This window comes from Acomys minous (genome assembly GCF_964271855.1).
Source record: "Acomys minous genome assembly, chromosome: 3".
Lineage (NCBI taxonomy): Eukaryota > Metazoa > Chordata > Mammalia > Rodentia > Muridae > Acomys > Acomys minous.
The window spans coordinates 120,676,968-120,698,943 of record NC_140485.1 but is presented as its reverse complement, the minus strand read 5'-3'; the positions used below and the strand labels follow the sequence as shown (position 1 = coordinate 120,698,943).

At 41.9% G+C, this 21,976-nt stretch overlaps 1 protein-coding gene across 5 annotated transcripts in view; it reads left to right on the top strand.

Moving 5' to 3' along the window:
* The window catches only part of NHSL1 (NHS like 1), a 234,722-nt gene that overhangs the window by 144,351 nt on the left and 68,395 nt on the right, over nucleotides 1–21,976 (top strand). The window lies entirely within an intron of this gene.

Sequence of the window (21,976 nt, the reverse complement as noted above, 5' to 3'; positions counted from 1 at the left end):
GGGGCCATGGACTGAACGACACACTCTCTGTCTGTTTCTGTCTCTCTGTGTCTCTGTTTCTGTGTCTCTGTCTCTCTCTCTCTCTCTCTGTCTGTCTCTCTCTCTCTCTCTCTCTCTCTCTCTCTCTCTCTCTCTCTCTCTGTGTGTGTGTGTGTGTGTGTGTTCATGTACTAATGAAAGTAAGTTTTTTTTTTTCCAGAATATAAGTGCCAGCCTTTCTGCTTGAAGATTATTGTCATTCAGTAAGCTAGACTTTTGAATTTTGTTATGTGGATCTAAAACTCCGTCATAAAGTGGCCTATGAGACAAATGAAAAAGCTTGAGAGAAACACACCTAAAGTCACAGTGAAATTGCCTTGTGCTTACTGTTTTGACTTATCGTATCTGTCAGTCTCCATCCATTTTCCTTCTTATCTTTGGAGCAGAATTTGTTACTAAAAAGGTCACCTGTATGGTTGTGGTACCTGTCATCCTGGTTCTCAGGAGGCCAGAGCAGGAGGGGTGCAAATTCCAAGGAATCCTAGGTTCATCACAAGACCGTCTCAGAATACAAAAAGGCAAGCAGGCAAGCACGAGCACACACCTGCAGTCTCAGCATTCTCATGGTCATGACTTTGATGCAAGTTCTCACTTACTCCAGTCACAATAAAAGAAGCCTACAACCCAGTGTCCCTAACTTTCACCTTTTTTTTTTTTTTTTTTAAGTGTGCCTAAGTCTGGGTTTGGGCTTTTCTGTCACACCTGATTCTCCTCTGGGATACTCATGACAAGTGTCACTTTTCTGTACCCCCTGTGGCCTGTTTTATGAGTGTAGATTTGTATGCTCATGGGAGTGTTTCTCCTTGCCTGTCCAGCTATCTCGATTTCTTTTCCCATCCACCATTCTGTCTTCTTTCTCACTGCATGGTGACAGTAGTCTCCCGTCTCATCACTTGGATCACAAAATTCTGCTCATATGAGTCATCTGTTTTTTCAGCCGACAGCTAAGTCTTCCTCTGAATGTACCATAATCCACCATTTGTCCCCTTTTCAGCAGTCCTCTCTTGTCGACTTTATGACAATAGCTTCTTACTCCATCCAGATGTAAACTTGTCTGTATACAGTGGTCAAGGAGAAGTTGATAGGATTGCTTCAGAAGTAGGGCTCAAGGTGGAAGTGGCCTCTGTTCACCAGACTAAGACGCAGGCAGGACAGATGAGATGTAATTTGGAAAGCAGGTTTTAGAATCACCATTGTCATGTTTACCAGCACAGAAAGATCACGTCACTTGCTCAAGGTGTCCTCTGAATGCAGAGCTAGGGTTAAACCTGTCTGTAACCCTGGCTTTAGGAAAGCTGTCTCACTGGAAGTTGACTGATTAATTCTTAAGGTTTTTGTTTTTAATTCATTATTCTTTATATGCCAAGATTCTATAGACACATTTCATTTATTATCTTCATTTAAAATAAGCTATTGAGCTTTGTTATGATACTGTCATTATGCTTTAGCATTAAACTTAACATACAACATAACTGAATAATTTACACTGAATGTCCCAGTTTATGATGAAAATGCTTAGAGTGCACCCCTTGTTCCAGAAAACATTTAAGGACCTTGAAAAATGAAATGTGAAAAAATTAAAAGGTCATAAGAATTTTCCTGACTGGCTTCCCTACCAACTTATTAAAAGATGTCTCTGAAAAAATTTGTTGTTATTGTTTTGTTTACTTTTAAGAGAATGTTTCACTTGCCTTCCATACAAAAGCCCTGGGTATGATTCCCAGCTCTGCAAATAATTAATAATAATAATAATAATAATAATAATAATAATAATAATAATAAGTAATTGGGTAGTAAGCAAATATTTGCTAATCTGCTCCACCTGAAAGCAAAAATAGAGGGAATTCAAAGAACCATCATTGCAAGCACTTAACTGCTTGCTAGAGCCTCTCACTGGTGTGAAAGGTCTTAAAGCACAACTGATGTGGGCCGCAGACCCTGTGTTTGCCTGTATATGACACTGATTCCTCCACCCTCACCCCCTGTGCTCCCCGGTTGAGCTCTGGATGAATCTGTGTTGTGCAAATGTCATTTTAGCCTTCAGGAATTGTGGTGGCTGCAAATTACTCTCTTCATCCAAGATGATATTTGTCTGATTTAAAAGAAAATAGTAACATAAATATTTAATGTTTCATAATAATATTTGGATGTTTATGAGGAAATCAATATTTTTGAATTATGACACATGTAAAAATTCCATTTGTTTTGCCATTTTGTTGTTTTGTTTGTTTTGTTTTTGTGGTGCTGAGCACCTAACAAGCCCATGCAGGTGCTGGGTGAGCATCTCAGAGGGCCTTGCAGGTGCTGGGTGAGCATCTCAGAGGGCCATGCAGGTGCTGGGTGAGTCAAAGGGCTCCAACCCTAACTTTGGGTTTGGGTTGGATTTGAGTGTTGGGGGATGGTATGATGTATTTTGATGCTAATTAGTAAAAAACCATCACACCTGGGCAGGGCAGAGGAGCTAGAGGTGTGCTAAGGTTCCAGAAAGAGGAGAGAGAGAGAAAGAGAAGAATCCTGTGAAGAAGAAAAAGACCAGGAGAGAGACCTGAAGGGAGAGGAGTAGAAGGCCGCCATGGGTGAGATGGAGGAGAAGCACATAGCCGGCCCGGATGAAGAACATCAACAAGTATTTGGGATTATGGATGGGAGGCAGCTTGATAGAAGTTATTGGAAGCAGATGGCGTGGGATTGAGGCAGGGATCCCATGCCTGCCCCACTATGGGAGGTAGTTTAGAGGATTGATATCTGCCCTGCCCCAGGTTAACTAAGGCTATTTTAAAATATAACAAATGTCTGTGTCTTAATTGATTCCTAGCCAGGCCTACTGATAATACAGATAATTCGGATAAATTTAAAACAATATTTGAGACAGAGTCTTGTTCAGGCTGGCCTCTGTAGTCTGCTGTGTAGCTCAAACTGCCCAGACGTTCTGATCCTCCTGCCTTCTGAGTGTTGGGATGACAGATATGTGCCATCATGCTAGCTTTCTAATAAAACTCAAACAAACAAACAAACAATCCTTACCTTATCCAATGAAAAATTATACCACAGATGAAATTTTTCTTTACAAGATTCACTTTGTATTAATTTACCAGTAGATTATCCTTTGGAAAAAATACTGTTGCTGTTAACACTGTTACTACATATATAGTAAAACTTTTTCCAGCTGTTGTCAATCAGACTTATTTATGCAGTGGTACTCAGAAAAAAAATGTATTTGCTGAATAGATGCTTAGCGATGGAATGTTTTTATGTTTTTTTTTTCTTTATTGCCGTTTTTGGATGTGTGAATGTTACAGTTACTGTGTCAACGAAGGGTCTCCTTATGAGGCCCCACCCCTCCCACAAGACAGTGTTTACTATACTGCAGTATTTACTATAGACAGTAGTAAACGGCTGTAGGGGGAGGAAGGAGTCCTACTCGTTAGTGATGTAGCCATCAAATAATCCCCAACCTATGCGGATACACGCAGCCCTAATAATGAAGTGAGAAATCACAACCAAAAACATGAAAGCAGGAGAGAGACTGCAGAAGGAATTTTAGAATGGGATAAGAAATGGGGGCGGGGGAGGAAGGGCCTTCAACAAAGAAGAGAGAGAGAGAGAGAGAGAGAGAGAGAGAGAGAGAGAGAGAGAGAGAGAGAGCGCGTGTGTGTGTGCGCGTGCACGTGCGTGCGTGCGCGCACACACGGGCACATGCACGGCACATACTCATGCGAAAGTATACATTTTAAGAAAATTACTGTGTCATTGCTTGGGTTGCTCACCCCTTTCCATAAGAACACTTGGAGTAGAGAGTCAAGAGTAAATATTTGCTGTTAGTTGTCTTCAGCTTTAATTAAGTAGAGTGGCTGCAGGATTCGTGAGTTTACTTTGTGGAGTACGGCAGTCCACTGAGAGCTCTGCTTCTCTGAGTGCCAGTTCTATGAAATGCTCTGCTGCCTTTTTAAATTTTTGACGAATTTGGAGCATGCCTCTAAAGTTGATTTTGCGTTTTCCGTTTTCAGTTCTCTATAGAAATGCCATCCATGGAGAGATACCTGGACAGTGTTGAGTTGACACACTCAGTGTTTGGGGGTGGTGAACACAGCTGGCTGAATTCTTATTGGGCCATTGATGGAATTTGAGCACAAAGGTTGTTCCAGGACACGTACCTTCTGATTCAGGAAGTCCAGTGTAAATAACTACTACTGGGTTTGGATTAAACCTGATGAGTGGGGCACGTACAAGTCCCCACGTACAAGTTGATTTTGGAGCATGGCAGTAGTTGTTCCTAATGCAGCTTCTGGCCCGCAGTGGGCGCTGTCACACAGCCTTACTCATTTTCCCTCTTACCCGGCTGGCCTGGCTTCCTTGGCAGCCACATGCAAGTTTGCAACCAAGTCTCTGCCAACAGGCTTACATTCTGAATTTGGATACCATACCAAGGAGTGTTAGGCAGTAACTGAGCAGGTTGTTTGAATCCATTGGCAAGTGGAACAGCTCTGGGCTCCTGCCAGTTTGGGAGTGGTATTCAGACTTGCATGTCACCAGTGTTGACCAGCAGGTGGCAGCAGCTGCATTTTGCTGTAGCAGCCCTGCCTGGGTAGCAGGTAAATTTATTTTCTGCTGTCTGAAGATTTGACAAGACAATTAATATCCTTTATTAGTTGTGGTGTGTGTGTGTTTGTTTGTGTGTGTGTGTTATATTTTTTTCTTCTCAATATTACTAGAGTAGATTCTATTGTTTGCCTCTATGTCCTCTGGCATTTCCTTCATATCTGCTTTTAAAAGGTACTATCTGTTCAGTTGGTTCAATTATCTGATATTTCTTCCTAGAATAAGATACTGCTTTGATTTGGGTATGTTTTATTTTTGGAAAAATTTGAAGCACTTAAGAATTGTATACGATTAAGGTTGGTGGGAAATCAGCATTTAAAAGATGATCACAGAGAAACGTTTTATGGCAGCTACTTTGGTCAGGGTTGTAGTTTCTGCAAAACCCCCCACCCAAAAGGGGGAGTCATCAGTGTGGGTACAGTCTTGCCCTGGTTCTTTTTCATCAACATTAGTTTACCGTGGATGTACACTTTTGCTGTTGTTTTCCAAGTTATTTTCACCCTTGACTGAAATCTTTTTTGAGAGGAGGAGGGAGGTGTTCATGAGGCCAGAGAACAACAGCTCTGGGGAGTTGGTTCTCTCTCTCTCTCTCTCTCTCTCTCTCTCTCTCTCTCTCTCTCTCTTTTGCCTTTTCATGGTTTCTGGGGACTGAACCGGCGTATGAGATTTGCCTAGTGCCTCTACCCACTGAGCCATCCTGTTAGCTCTCCTATCCTCTTTTTGAGAGAGGATACCATGAAGCCCACGTTGGCCTTGAACTCACTGTGTTGTAGTCACGGATGGCCTTGACTACCATTATTTCCCAAGGGCTGGGACCACAGGCACTCAGTGACGCTTGGCTCGTGCCGTTCTAGGGATCTAGCCCCGTGGTCCATGCATGCTAGACAAGCTGTCTTGCCAATGGAGCTATATATCCCCAGCCCTCGCATTTCTTTCCTCAACACATAGATCTCTATTTTGTGCAAAACCCCTGATGTCCAACTGTTTCAAGCTGAGTGAAGGCTGACTGGCAGTGTTCCTCACCACTCTTCGTGACCCAGCTCTAGTAGCCGAGTCTTTCTCAACACATCCCTGCAAGGCCCACATTTTCACCCCGCGGGCCACCAGGTGGTCTGAGGAGATTCAGATGCAGGCAACAGTGTTAGCAGAAGGGATATATACTACTTGGGTATATGGTACTTACAAGATGAACAGAAGAGGCTGGGGGGTGAGGTCCAAGCCTAACTTTCAGGAATGACTCTCAGAACAGGCTGACTCGGGGAGCTGGCCCTTACTGCTGGCAAAGCTGGTGTTCAGTTTTTGAACCCAAGACCACACTATTTCTTCTGCATGCCCTACCCTTCACATAAGTGCCACATTCTCCTATCTCCATAAAATTAGAGCCTAGGCACAGAAACATAAGTTACTCCGACAGTCAAGAGTTTTTGGAAGAAACCATCCGGTTCATCATGGTCATCTTTTTTGTAAATGCTAGACGAGGCTCTGACACTTGTGTGCAAGGGAGTCTTGGAAATACAATGTGCTCTAGAAGGCAGCTTGCCCTTGGATGTGGAAGATAGTGTGTGCACCATTGTATATCCCAACTCACCGGACACTTTCTGTCTTCTTTTTTTTTTTTTTTTTTTTTTTGGTTTTTTGAGACAAGATTTCTCTGTGTAGCCTTGGCTGTCCTGGACTCGCTTTGTAGACCAGGCTGGCCTCGAACTCACAGCGATCCGCCTGCCTCTGCCTCCCGAGTGCTGGGATTAAAGGCGTGCGCCACCACGCCCGGCACTTTCTGTCTTCTTCACGCTGTGCTTCTGTCCTTCGTCCTAACTGGAATGTTTAGCGTGCTCCCTCTTACAGACTTTCCCTCATCAGGGTCTAGCTCATGGATCACCAGTTACATCAAGTTGTCCTTGATATGGCCTCTGTATGACTGCTGTTGCAGGTATGAACCTCTAATTTATGCCTGTTTGCCATTTCAGTTTATCTGTCTTCTTTCAGCCAATAGGACTCTTCGGGGCTAAGGGAGAGATTACTCATTCCTTGTATCATCTGATGGGCAAACTAACTGGAATTCCCCAAAGCTAGTATAGGTATAGTTCCTGTTCTAGCTCTAGGATGGAAGAGCATCGTCATAGCATAGGTAGAAGTGATCATGTGGTTGAAGAGTGGATATTCCTTTCTGGAAGAGGGCCTAGAGATGGAAGGCATATAAAGGCTTTTTGAGAGGCTGTCCTTACCTTAGTATCTGTAGAGCCTAAGGCAGCTTGGTGGGTTGAGGCTTTAATTAATTGCAGAGCTGCAAATGAATGATTTCCTTGTCGTGTGACCTTTTCTCTGGTTAAAAGCTTTGGCTTGAGAGCCCATGGGCACGTTTTTCTTTTTAACGTTATTGTTTTTTTGATGCCATAAGAGTGAGTCCTCTAGAGTTGTTATGTTTAAATTGTTTCTTTTCTTTTTAAAGATTTAATTTATGCATAAGACTGTCTGGCCTGTAGTTATACAAGTGCACCATGTATGCAAAGTGCCCATGGATGCTGGAAGAGAGTGTTGGATTCTCTAGAACAGCAGTCATAGGAGATTGTGAGCTGCCTTGTGGTGCTGAGAATCAAACCCAGGCCCTCTGCAAAGGCAGCAAGTGTTCTTAACTACTGAGCCATGTATCCAACCCCTTGTTTCTTTTCTTGTAGGCATTTATTAATTTAATGAAATAATGTTAATTGCATGCCTACGTGTGTTAGGTATATATCATACCTCTAGGCCTTGAGGATTCGGTGATCTTTGTCCTCTGAGGTATGGTGAAGGTCATTTGTACCTGGGAGACTTAGTCACTAAACAGACCACTAAACAAAGACAAGTGATTGTTGTATGGAAGAGAAATACAGATGTCACCGAGATGGAATAACAGGTCTGAACAGAGCTGAAGGGTCAAGGAGAGATTTATTGTCTGAAGAAATGATAAACTAATCTGAGGCCCAAAGGATAATGGAAAGAAAGCCTGTGAAAAGGTTCCCCATAGTTTCTTCCACCTGCATCTTTCCATAGCGGCCCTCAAAGTGCTTTCTTGTGAAACCCTTTCCTGTAGCTCACCATCTTCTACGCTCACGTGATTGCCAATAAAGAAAGGGTTTTATTAGAGGTGAGCAAACAGCACACACACAAACAGCACACAGAAACACAACGGGGGGGGGGGGGGGGGACGGACTCCAAAGGGGACTCTGAAAGCGGAAGCCTGGTCTCTTATCAAAGGCTGGAGGTTTTAAGGGTCTTTGAGGGAGGGAGACTTCCTGCTCCAACTTAGGGTTGCTCAGTTTGAACAAAGAGAGACAGGGAAGCTGATAGGTCCACAAGTTTTGGGCTAAATGTGCCCTGGTCAGGTCTTGAATTTGTCAGGCGGCTTCATAGACCAGTTTTAGGCTTCTGGCTTTTTATCTCAGTTCAAGTGAGGAAGATGCCATCCATCTTTTGTTTTTTATTATCTAGTCATGGTCTCTCTCCCTACTGCAAGCTGTTTCTTAAGGGACAACTTTTATTTTTTAAATTATGTATACAGTGTTCTGTCTGCAGGCCAGAAGAGGGCAACAGATTACATTATAGATGGTTGTGAGCCATCATGTGGTTGCTGGGAATTGAACTCAGGACCTTTGGAAGAGCAGGCAGTGCTCTTAACCACCAAGCCATCTCTCTAGCCCCAAGGGACAACTTTTTACAAGTTAGAAAAATCACGGCATAGCCATGTTCCTTTTAAATTCTTTAGGTCCTTCTGACCCCACACATTTCTGTTAGAGTTCCATGTTGTCACAGTCTGTCCATTTGGCCAGGCACCAAGGTTGCCACTGCGCAAAGTGAATGGTGCGGGTTTGACTCTGGCCCTTTAGGAAATGTAAACTAGATGTCTGCCCTGTGTAGTGTGCTTTGGGCATAAAATAAAGCTCCTTAAAAGTGCTCGAGGTCAGGGGTGGATAAACAATGTTGTAATGTGAATGGATTAAGGGCAGGCACATTTTATTAGCACCACACACTCGTTGTAGAGAATGGGGGGCATGGTGAGGGAGACCCCCAGCTAGACAGGGTGGAGGGGAATTTTCTAGCCTTTCTTTGATCACTGTGGGAATCTTCTGAAATCTCTCTCTCTCTCTCTCTCTCTCTCTCTCTCTCTCTCTCTCTCTCTCTCTCTCTCTCTCTCTCTCGTCATTTGCATAGACCTGAGAAGAATTTGCAGGGAGGCTACTGAAAAGCAATCTTCTGCCCCAAGACTTCCTAATGATCCCCTTCACCACTGTGATTTTTTTTTTAGCACATTCTACACATTTGAGTTCTCTATGAATGAAGTATTCAGGTTGCCATTCAACGTGTCTGGTTGGGGTGCATTCTAAGTCCAATTACACAAGAAGCTATTTGTAGTATTCAGCAGCTGCAAAATGAAGGGGCTTTTTTTTTTTTCTTTTTGAGGGTGTGTGTGTGTGTGTGTGTGTGTGTGTAATGCAATCTCAGTAAAGCTAAAAGTTCAGAATGCAGAGGTATCTTGTTGAGGAGTTGCGTTTGTAGCAGACACAGGGTTGCCGAGGGAAGAAGTACCTTTTGCCCTATCCTAGCATGGAGTGTCGTGATGAAGTGTGCTTTGCATCCAGCCCCTGGAATTTATTCTAATGATGAGCGTAACATATCGTCTGGAGTCTGTGGCTGATTCTGCCATCCAGTGGGGTGCCGTTGGTGAGTGTGTCTCTCTCCAGCTGAAATAATTAAATGTCAGTCAGATTAGAGGTGGTTGTTGTATAAACATCCAGCAAGGGTGGGAAAGCTGGGAAATATGATTAAATAGACTTTGCAAATGGTAATTGAGTGTAGCAGCTTTGTAAATATATCATTTTAACTTAGTACCAAGGATCAAACCCAAGGCTTTCTTTGTGTTTTTTATCATACAGTGATTTCTCTGGCTTTCTGCGTTCAAAGAGATAATGTCTCAGACTTGCTGATAAAATTAAGCCCATCCTTACTTCAAGCTTGACAAATAAATACAAACAGCCAAATCACTATGAATGTAACGTTCATATAACTCATGATTGTCTCTTGGTTATTCCTGCTGTATGTAGTTTATTTTATTCATGTGTAATAATATAAATGCATATGTTAAAAAGGAACATAATAAAATAATTTTTAAAAATTAACCCTGACACTTTTAAGAGGCTTTATACGGTATTGGAGAGATCTTGGAGAACTGTTTGGTACCACAAGATCCTGTTTTATTTATTTTCTTCCTAAATATCTTTGGGTTGTTTATTTGAGACAGAGTCTCACTATTAGCCCAGCTGATCTGGAGCTCGCTATATAGCTCAGACCTCCAGCTTCAGTCTATCAAGTTCTTCGATTACTGGTGAATACTGATGAATACCACCATGCCTAGTTCTTTATATATATTATTTTTCTTTTTATTCTGGTTCTAGGCTTGGTTGTTCATGTCTTAATTGCTAGCTAAATTCTTTTTAATTTTTTTCAACTTGGTGTGTGTAGGCCAGAGCACTTAACTTGATAATTCTGTAAATTATTATATTTTACGTATATAGGTGTTTTGCCCACGTAGGCCACACTGGAGTTACAGATGTTTGTGAGCTGCAATGTGAGTGCTAGGAATGAAACCCCAGTCTTCTGGAAGAGCATCCATTGTTCTTAATTGTTGAGCCAATCTATCCAGAGCCCACTTTATTATTTTTTGAGACAGGTCTCTCACTGAATTGATTTGGCTACACTGGCTGGTCAGCAAGGTCAGGGAGTCTTTTGTCTCTTTTTTCCTAGGGCTAGGATTATGGGAGTGCATAGCCGTGCCCAGCTTTTATCTAAAAGGGTGCCAGGACCCAAACTGAGGTCTTCATGTTTGTGTGGCTGTCACAGCTGGGCCACCTCCGCAGCCCACTGTTGGTTAGATTCTTCGGATGATTCCCGCCCCCGCCCCACATTCCCCACTTTTTTTTTTTTTCCAATAATGAAAGACAGATAGCAAGTGACTTAGTTCTGTCACTTGGGTGCCTGAAGCAGGAAGATCTTGAGTTACAGTCCAGATTAGGCTACTAACTGAGACGTTCTCTCAAAAGAGGAAAATGAAAAAAAAAAAAAATAGAATGATGGTTCAAATTATGAATGAGCTACATTTTTACATCCAAACTTCAGACTTGACCATAAATTAAATGTACTATTAGGTGCATGAAGAACACGGTTCATCTTAATCTTTCCTAAGATTACTTTATTTACTAAGTGAAGAAAAATCCCCCCCATCTTTTTTTTTTTTTTTTTTTTTTTGACTGATTCCTATTTTCAGCTGCTGTGATGCTGACAGGGAGGGGCTAAGCATGGCATTTCACAGTCATGACAGTTACCTAACATAAGCATTATTTTTTGATTGTCATTTTGATTTTCGCCATGATTATTAGGGCTCTGCAGTCAACATATCTCCCTTCCCTTCCAGCTCTGCCCTAATGGTCTTGACCTCTACCAGCAGGGAATGCCGGCAAGCATGGCGGTCCAGCTGCCATGTCAACTCAGAAATCTGCCTCACAGAGTCATGCCTTAGTAGCACTAAGTTACACAAGCTCAGAGATGCTGCACAGACATCTCCACTCAATGGGTATTCTTTCGATTCTTGCTACTTATTTATTTATTTACTGAAGATGGTTGCCGCACACATTGCAAAGAGAAATGAGTGAAAGAGTACTGATGGGGAGGGAGGCCTTCAGCTGGCTGAGTCATGAGTGCTCTCTGCAGTCCAGAGGAATCCCCAGTGTCCATTTCTGCTGGGCTGCTGCTCTTTGCCCCGTATCTCGCCTCCAGCCGCTTTGCACAGCCTCCAGAGCCCTTACATATAGTAAGGACCTATGATTTCTGTTTGAAGAATTTTTTTCTTCCTGCTCTCTTTCCTAATTTAAGACGACACAAATAAAAATGAAACCCTGAGCTGACTGGAGGATGCACATTGTCTCTTCATGTAGGTGAGCCTTTTTCTTTATACTAGGAAGTCAAATACCGTGGGGCTTTTCGCTATGAAGTCCTGTCACTTCATCAGCAAACCAGAATAACTCATTTAACCCCCCCAAGGATCATTTAGCGTGTGAAGCAGCAGGCCTCGTCACAAGAGCAGTTGAGCACACCAGTTTATTAATTGCAGCGCTCAGCAGAACCATATGTGCGAGGATATGAGAAATCACAAGGAAAAGAGCGAAGGAAACCACAGTGGCCGTGCAGTTCATGAGAACACAAGTTCATTCTTGATCTGTCTGTTGCTTCCTATATTCTTAGCTGTAAAGGGCTGGGGGGAGGGTAGTTGGGGGGGGGCAGAGGCCTTACTTTGCATGCTTGAGTCCCGTCCTAAGCATCACCAAAAATATAATTCTAGGTGTCATTTAAGTGTTAATGCTTACTGATTGTTGATTGGCAGGAAACTGGGCAGTGATAAATCTGATTTTCCACTGGTCGGTTTATTTGCTTTTTTCTGTTGTTGAGCAGTGTTTTAGACCATCTTTAATGGAAATTCGTCTTAAGACCTCCATTGTTTAAAGCTGGGCATACTGGCGCACATCATGAATCCCAGCACTCTGAAGGCAGATGCAGGAGAATCTTGGCCAGCCTGGTCTACAAATTGAGCTCAGGGTTGCTAGGGTTATACAGAGAAACCCTCTCTTGAAGAACCAAAAGAAAAAAAAAATCCCATTGTTGGGCCTGGGAATATGGCTAAAGTACTTGCTGCGCAAAAGGGAGGACTTGAGTTTATATCCCTAGCGCCAGCCTTAAGTGGGGTGCAATAAAACGTGTCCGTAATCCCAGTGCTCCTGTGAGGGGATGGGAGGTGGGGGCTGAAGAATCTCCAGAAACTCCTGGAACAGCTAGAGTCCAGGGACGCACACTAGCACACGGACACACTCAGACACATTCGGAGACACACCACAGACACACGCGCACCCTCCTGTGGACCTCCTTTGCATACAATAGTGTGTGTAAGTGCTTCTTCAACCCTGCTTGGATACACGTGACATTTCATTTATGAATATCCATAGGTCTCTCTGGAAGTACAATATCAAAAGAGAGCATCGGATCCCTTGGATCTAGACTTATGGATAGTTATAAGCCACCATGAGGGTGCTGAGAACCAAACTCAGGTCTTCTACAAGAACAGCAAGTGCTCTTAACCACTGAGCCAGCTCTCCGGCCCCAGTTTGCTTTTAAGAAAGCTGTCCTTGAAGTAAAATGACACATTTAAAAAATGAAGTTATTAAAGGTACATCAAGGAGTGCTCCAGGAAGGCACATCAAGGAGTGCTCTAGGAAGGCACATCAAGGAGTGCTCCAGGAACGCACATCAAGGAGTGCTCCAGGAACGCACATCAAGGAGTGCTCCAGGAAGGCACATCAAGGAGTGCTCCAGGAAGGCTAGCATTTGGCCATTACTTGAACAGTGAGTAGGGCAGAGATCAGGCATCTAAGGAGATTAATAGCCTATGCAAGGATATTAAGGGAAAAAATGAGAGTGGATTCCCAGGCCACCTGGCTTCTTCTTAGCACAGGCCGACTGTCAGACACTGCAAACTAGAGACAAGGTATTCCATTCAGCCAGGAGTAGCCCACTGCTGCACCACGGGGCTGCCTATTGCAGATACTAGGAGATTTTGGTATTCTTCCTGGCTCTTTCCCACTCTCACTCTAGGTGCCTTTGAACGCTCCCTTTTGGATTCCCATGCAGTGTTTTCCTTAGACACGATTAACCAGGCTTGCTCTGTACAAAAGCTGTCTCCTGCGGGCCACATGTCAGGTCCACCATCTCAGGATAGGCCCCCGGTGGCAGTCCCCGTGTACAGGGAAGACTTTGTACCCTCCTGCCCTTGCAGGCCACCTGAACTTTGAATGCTCAGTTGTCAGCGTGGCTGCTTTTATGTTTTATAGTTTACACTTTTGGTTGGGGGAGGGCAGGAAGTTCTTTTTCTCTTCTCATGGCATTGTTTTCTGTCTGTCTCACCTTTCATTTGCTCATTGTTTGTCACATGAATACTGTGGCTTGCCTAACCTAGCCGTGGTGATAGCAGCTGTTTTGAAATGGACTGAGCAGATGGGAACAGTGGGATTGGGTTAAATTATTAACCAAGATCTGCATGCAGAGTGGAGGCGGGGGTGTTTCTCCACACCAAAATTAACAGGCAGAACGGACACCAGATCAAGTTCCCTCTAAAGAACAGATGTAATCTCGGAAGGTTTCCCTTTCTGCCTTTTACCACCTCCATTCATACTGGTAAAGGGGGATTTCTATTCATCCTTTGCAATATGTCATGGCCACACCATTAAAAATTAATTTGGAAACAGAAGAACATATCATTATATCTGTGAAGTTCTGGAGTATTGATGAATTTAAATGCGCTTAGTGAAATAACATTAGTGAGGCAGCTAAAATAATTCTGCATGAGGTTTTGTCCCATGGTTTCATTCTGGGAGCAGTATCTCCGAGCTATTGCCTTTTATATGTATGTATGTGGATGCACTATGAATTATGTTAACTTTTAGTATTTTCTGCAACCTCTTGTCAAGCATGCACACTTAATTTAATTTTATTTAGTTGACCTAGTAGGCTTATACTGTATCATGTTTTTCAGTTTGCCCAGTGAGCCTCAAAAACCTAAGGGATGAATATTTCTAATCTAAATTAGTTGTACATATTATATTCTTCTAAATTATCTTTTTAAATGTTTATTTTTATATGTTTGAGTGTTTTGCCTACATGTATGTCTGAGCACTACGTGCATTCAGTGCTTGAGGAGGCCAGAAAATAGTGGCAGATCCCCTGGAACGGAAGTTACAAACTGCTATGGGCTGCCATATGGGTGTTTGGAGTCAAATCCCGGCCCTCCGCATGGGCATCAAGTGCTCTTAACTCCTGAGCTATCTCTCCAGTCCTCTATTTTTCTAATTTAGATGGTAGAAAAGCAAAACAAAACAAAACAAAAAACTTTTAATTTCTTTTTAAAAATAGCTTTAAGGCTAGCAAACAGTAAACCCACTACTTGTAGAAAAGGTTGGGCTGAGGAATTTTCTATTTAAGGAGCTGAAGTTCCCTGAGATGTGTTATCTTTAGCTTGCACTACATAGCTCTAACCAGAAATGTATGTTATCTGTGCTTTTTCTTAGTCTTTCTTTCTACTTCCAGTCTAGTCAAAAACACAGTACTCTTTGGTAATTATATATTATTTGTTAATTGATTAAGATTTCAAAGTATGACCATTGAGACGTAACAAGAATAAATTAATAAAAAATTTTAAAAAAAAGAAAAAAGAATAAAAGAAATAAGCTTACAAAAAATATTTCAAAGTATGTATGTATATATATATATGTATATATAATATATTGCATATATAACACACAGTATGTATGTGACATATATTCATATAATATATATTAAATATAAATTTAGAAATACATTTTCACTATTTAAATTTATATTTAAATATATAATATGATATATATTTATATATAATATGATACATATGTAATATTATACAGTTTCTGCATGTAACTCTTACGTAGAACATTTAAAAATGGTCCTTTGTAAATCAGTATTGTTTAACAGTACGAAAGTTCAGAGATTGAAAAGACTTCTAATGTTTCACTGTATTTAATGTACCAAGAAGGCTGGAGTCTTATGAAAGTGGGGATGAGAAGGTAAGGGGTGGGAGCCCTGGCAGAGTTCTAGAAGCTTTCATGGTTTGCTGTTAAGAAGCTTTTAGTTTCAGCAGATAGGTTCTGTTTTGTGTTTTATCCCTCAAAATGATAAGGTTGTGTAAAAGATGAAGGAATGGGTGGTGACATGGACAAAAATGAGTAGTTGTGGGTCCTTGTTTCCCTCCCTCATACGCTGCGATGCTTAAGGCAGAACCCAGCCGGCTTGGCCTATTCTAAAAAGCCAACCCTGATTTAATGGCCCCCAACCTGCTGGGAGGTTGGTCTGATGTATTTTGATGCTAATTACTGCGTGCAGTCTCTGTGCCTCAAGATTGCTATGTAATGGTGCCTAAGAACTTATTCTCCTATCTGGCCAATAAATAGCCAACACACCTGTGCAGGGCAAAAGGGATAGGCATGGCTAAGGTTTTCAGGCTTTGGGGGAAGAGACCTGGAGGGGAGGAGAGACTGGAGAAGAAGAGCGGGAAGAAGGAAGGCCAGCAGGATGGGTTAGGTGGAGGAAGAAGCGCAGGACTGGTGTGGATGGAGATTTGGCCCAGGTGATGATAATTAGCAAGTTTTGGGGATTATGGATGGGAGGTAGCACGATAGAAATGATTAGAAGCAGGGTATGGGATACCTGCCCCAATATGACATGCAGTTTCGGGGATTAATATCTGCCTTGCCCTAGGTTAACTCAAGCTGTTTTACAGTATAACAGGTCTCTGTGTTTCGTTGATTGCTAGCGCATTAGAAAATACCACCATAATTATAGTTATAGGGCTAATAATAAACCTTTGTTAGGCCACACTGCCAAATTAACCAGAACACCGACCCATTTATTTGTTTTTTTAAAATTCATACTTTAGGTGTCTGTGACTTTTAAAACATATTGTAATGTTCTTAATGCTGTGAAGGAGAAGTTTTTCAGACCTTAAGTGTGTGTGTGTGTGTGTGTGTGTGTGTGTGTGTGTGTGTGTGTGTGTGTACAGTGAGATATCTGAGATATCTGGGTGCTCATATCTAAACTCAGACTTCAGTTTATGCTATTTTTTTTTAACCCTATACACAACCTGAAGGAAACTCTTTTGATTGTGACTCATCTCATGCTCAAGTAATTTTCTACTGATGATGATGATATCTTTTTGTTTTGTTTTGTTTTGTTTTAAGATTTACTTATTTATTGTGTATACAGTGTTTTGCCTGCATGTACACCAGAAGAGGGCACCAGATCTCGTTATAGATGGTTGTGAGCCACCATGTGGTTTCTGGGAATTGAACTCAGGACCTTTGGAAGAGCAGACGGTGCTCTTAACCTCTGAGCCATCTCTCCAGCCCCTACTGATGATATCTTATAGGAGCTCAAAAAGCTTCAGATTTTGGGTGACTTCATGTTTGAAATGTTCAGATTAAGGATGCTAAGCATAGGCTGTGTGAAGTACTGTGAAGAAGTTGATCTGCAAATGAATTCCTGCTCACTTTACCGTTTAGCATGGATTATGACACACACAGCTGTTTTTTTGTTGTTTGTTTGTTTGTTTTTTTTTAACAAAATCTCAATCCTTTGATTTTACCAATGAAGACTAGGGTAAAAGCCTGCTAGCTCAGAGAGCCAGAGAAAACACCCAGCTGACCTTCCTACTCAGCTGCTGTCCTCGAAAACTAAGTGTCCCTCCCTTCTACTTCCTGTGTGTCTTCTGGTCCATCCTCCTGACTTCCTCTTACTCTGTTTTTTTCCTATGCTCACTCCCTGTCAACTGGTTGCTTCCCCCGCCTCTTGATCTATGGTTGATTTTATTTAATTCAAGTGGAAAGCTCTTGGATTAAAGGTGTGTGCTAGGGCTGGGCCACACCACAACTAGAAATAGATTTTTCCAGTAAGCAACACATGGTTCACAGTGTCATTTAAATATCCTACAACACATCAGCCTTCATAGTGTCTTTCTTTCTTTCTTTCTTTTTTTCTTCTTGAGACACGGTTTCTCTGTGTAGCCTTGGCTGTCCTGGACTCCCTTCGTAGACCAGGCTGGCCTAGAACTCACATGGATCCACCTGCCTCTGCCTCCCGAGTGCTAGGATTAAAGATGTGAGCCACCACTGCCCCAGCAACCTAATGTCTTTTAAAAAAAAAAATATATATATATATATATATATATTATTAATTTATTCATATTACATCTCAATTGTTATCTCATCCCTTGTATCCTCCCATTCCTCCCTCCCTCCCATTTTCCCCTTACTCCCCTCCCTTATGACTGTGACTGATGGGGACCTCCTCTCCCTGTATATGCTCATAGGGTATCAAGTCTCTTCTTGGTAGCCTGCTATCCTTCCTCTGAGTGCCACCAGGCCTCCCCATTCAGGGGACGTGGTCAAATATGGGTCACCAGAGTTCGTGGGAAAGTCAGACCCCACTGTCCACTCAACTGTGGAGAATGTCCTGTCCATTGGCTAGATCTAGGTAGGGGTTCGAAGTTTACTGCACATATTATCCTTGGCTGGCGCCATAGTTTGAGCAGGACCCCTGGGCCCAGATCTAAGCGGAGACCAGAATAGGACAGGATGAGAACAGACACAAAGCCCTTGCTTGTCAGCAGGAGCTAGGCAGTGGTTTAAGAAAGACCCTAGGCTTCTCTACCTAGTAGAGAGCTGAGGCTTTGTGTCTGCTCTCGTCCTGTCCTATTCTGGTCTTCGCTCACCATTGTCCCATTGTGGTGTGCGGACCTGAGTCTAATGGTAGTCCTTCCCTTTATTTCTTCGCCAAGACTCTCCTCTATTGTATCTCAGATATTTGTTCTTCAGAATAAACTAGGGGCCTACCATCATTTCCACTGTGAACTTCCTGTTCACCTCCCTCCCTCTCTCTGGTCTTACTGTTATTACCATTTTTAATCTTATGGGGATGTTTTCCCTACCGCACTGTGAACTTCCTAAGAAAGCCTGTCACCCTGTCGCCCTGTTTTTTTTTTTTTTTTAAAGCAAGGCAATCAAATCCAGGGCCTCGTGGGCATTCCAGGCACACACTTAACTACTGAGCTCTATTTTTGGATTTTTGTTTTTAAGACAGTGTTTCCCCCTATGTAGCCTAGGATGGCCTTGAAATCAGTGATTGTCTTGCTTCCACCTGGTAAGTGCTGGGATTATAGGCATGTGCATCTCAGTGGCCTTGAGTGATGCACTTTCATCCTGGACATACAAGGGAAATAATAAGTGTTTAGCATAAAACTAAAGATTGAGCATAAAACACGATCTTAGTTAACATGTTTTTAAAAAAACTGATATATTGGATATCCTTACCTTACCTGTGGAAGTGATAACGTGATGTCCCAAGGAAATTTTGTTGTTAATAAAGATACTCTCATTATTTTGCCCAGGCTGTTCTGAGCTTGAACTCATAGGCTCATGCAAGCCTTCTGACTCTTTAGAAGCCAAAAGTAGAGGCATATATCATCGTATCATGCCTAAGTGGGGAAAAAAAAAACCTTTATTTTTATTTATCTATTTATTTTTGTTTTTTTAAGATAGGAGTTCTCTGTGTAGTCCTGGCTATCCTGGAACTCACTTGGTAGACTAGGCTGGTCTCAAACTCTCAGAGATCTTTCTGCCTCTGCCTCCAGAGTGTTGGGATTAAAGATGTATGACACCACTACGTGGCTGAGATATAGAAAAGTTGGAACTTAGTTATGAATAAGAATACAAATTTCACAGCACAGTCATAGAAACAGAATTCCAAAATCTGGTATCAGAATAAGCTACCAGGATCATGGGAGGTCACTGCTTTCAATACAGTTCTATCACGATTATTCAACCAATGTTGAATCAGTTTTTTTTTAATTCTTCTATTTATTTTTGTTTTTGTGTCTACATGGGCAGACAAGATGGCTCAGCAGGTAAAAGTGCTTGCCATGAAACCTAATGATCTGAGTTCGATCCTTAGGAGCCTATGGTGGAAAATGAGAGAACAAACAGCTGCAAATTGTCCTGTTGCCATCATCCATGTATGCAGATGCACAGATATGCACATGCATGAACACACTACACACACACACACACACACACACACACACACATCCCACACGCAAATAAAATTTAAAAATAAGCATAGTTCTTAATTAAGCATAAAGCTGCTTAGCTGTTCTCTGATTTTATTTGTGTGTTTAATAAACACAAATGCTTGGTCTGTACCAAGAAATATTTCATGTAATTTACCAATAATAATGCCTTGGGGCTGGAGAGATGGGTCAGTAGTTAAGAGCGCCACCTCCTCTTTGAGGGGTTCTGAGTTCAATTCCCAGCAACCACATGGTGGCTCACAACCATCTATAGTGAGATCTGGTGCCCTCTTCTGGCATGTGGGCAGAATACTGTATAAATAATAAATAAAATCTTTAAAAGAAATATGACGGAGATGTATATAGACAAATGCAGGTGTACATGCAGATAAAGCACTCATATACATTAAATAATTCAATAAATCTTTAAGAAGTATGATGTCTTAAGTTCTGATAATAACCCTGTGATGGAAATGCTATCATTACTTCCACTGTCCAGCTGACTGAAGCGCGGCGTTGATGTCTCATCTCGTGAGCAGCTCTTGTCTTGGGACAGGAGGTTGGTGGTTGCAGAGTTGAGGGTCTTCATTATTATGATATTCTGTCAAGTTTCCAGAGTCTAGGATATTACAGCTGTTTTGCTTCTGCTGCCATTAATGGGGTTACCTGAAGCTGGAATAGGAAGTGCCATAGAATCTTGTACTTCCTGTTGAAATGTATAAACTAAGCAACTTCAAAATACTGGACATTTACTTAAATAAATCATGGCAGGAAAGCATTCAAATTATATGGTAGACATATGTCTTAGCTTAGGCTGATACATAAAATATAAACTGTGAGATGGCAGCATTATTGGGGAAGACGGAACAATACAATTTGATAATTAATAAAAGGTATAGCTCCAAATGTAACCATGTTTGACAGTTAATAAACACGATAATTTGTCTGGTTTGTTGCCTGAGGACTTGGCCTTAGAGTGTTGGAATTATGAGTACATGCATGGAAGATGAGCTGTCCCTGGCCCTGGGCCTGGAAGCCTGCCTCCTGTCTCGGAGTTTACCATTGGCTGGTGTGGCCCTGGGCCTGGAAGCCTGCCTCCTGTTTCAGAGTTTACCATTGGCTGGTGTGTAACAAGGAGGGACTTTTCTTCCCCGACTGTGGCTACTTACCACCAGTCTGGAAAGAGAAGGAAATTGCTCCATGCTTAACTCTTGTTATGGTTTACTTTCTAAGAAGCCAAAGAGCACTTCTTGAACTAGTCCTGGGGGCTCGGAGATGCATTCTACAGCCTGAGAAACAGCCTTTGTTTTGAAAATAAGAGCCAGTGAAATTTATCGTTAAGTTCTGTTTTATTGCCATTTTCTTTTTCAAGTCTGTATTCAATTATTTCAATGAGGACCACCCTGACTTGTTTAAAAATCCACCAAGACCCATCAACCTCCCTTTCCCACCTTCTTTTGTCTACTTGTGTCAAACTTTTCTTTTACCCACTATTTTTACCACTCTCTAATCTGTCACACGATTATAGAGTTTCTTGTCAAATAATACAAGGCCAAGGGTGGCACTTAGTAGGCACTTACGTATTCAAGGAATGTGTCTGTGTTTGCACACTGCTAGCAGTTACTGTGTACACAGAAAACTGTGCTTCATACAGGATTGAGTGTATTCAAGGTTTGCTTTCTTGAACAGTTTCTGCTTTTGTTTGAAAGTTGTTGTGGTGACATTGAACTTCAAAAACTTGTAGATAGTAATAGGCTTGTTTCTTTCCGGAACTCTACATGTCTTTAATGTGTAACAAACAGAGCAAGGCCATAGTCACTGATAACTCTGAAGAGGAACTTTGCTCTCAATTTAAAGCAGCCATATAATTTGAATTACAGTCTTGGGTGTAACTCATTTGCCCTGTAGATGACTTTTGAGTGAAGCCATGTAAAAGAAGAAAGAAACGCACATCAGAATTCTTTGTGTGTGATGATGATATGTTAGTTTCTTTGGGTTTTGTTTGGTTGCTTTTGTTGGTTAAAAGGATCAAAAAGTTTGAGGAACCTTCATCACTAAACTTTCCCTAGGGGGAGCCCTGTATATAAACTGTATTCTTTGACTAAGAGCCTTTGTTATAAAGTAAATGTTTTGAATTAGAGGATTATTACATTTTTTCCATTCAGTTACAAGTCTGGCTCCAAGCTATGAATTAAGAGGTCCTTTAAATTGCTTCACAGTCTGTTCTGTATGGAAGCGGGGTGAGATGCAAGGCACTTTTCCTGCATTCCCCTTTGGTCTTGATCTGTTTTCTTCAGTTTTTCCACATGAATCTTTTCCTTCTTGGATTGTAGCTTTGTAGGTTGCCTTGATTTCCCCCTGGTTACATTGAGAGAAAGAGTAATCCAAATAGTGCTTATTTAAAACTACTACCAGTGAGGCTGGGGTGGAATTGTTAGAACCAGGCTGTTAGGTAATTACCGCATTTAAAAGAGATTAAAGTGATTCCAGTAATGTATCTAATTTCTCCTTTGGAGTGAAGAAGCTAAAGGATTTTGTTTGTTTCTTAAGAGTTGTGTCAGCTAGTTGCAAATGAGATCACACTTCCCAAGACTGGATGCTGAGAGCAAGAAG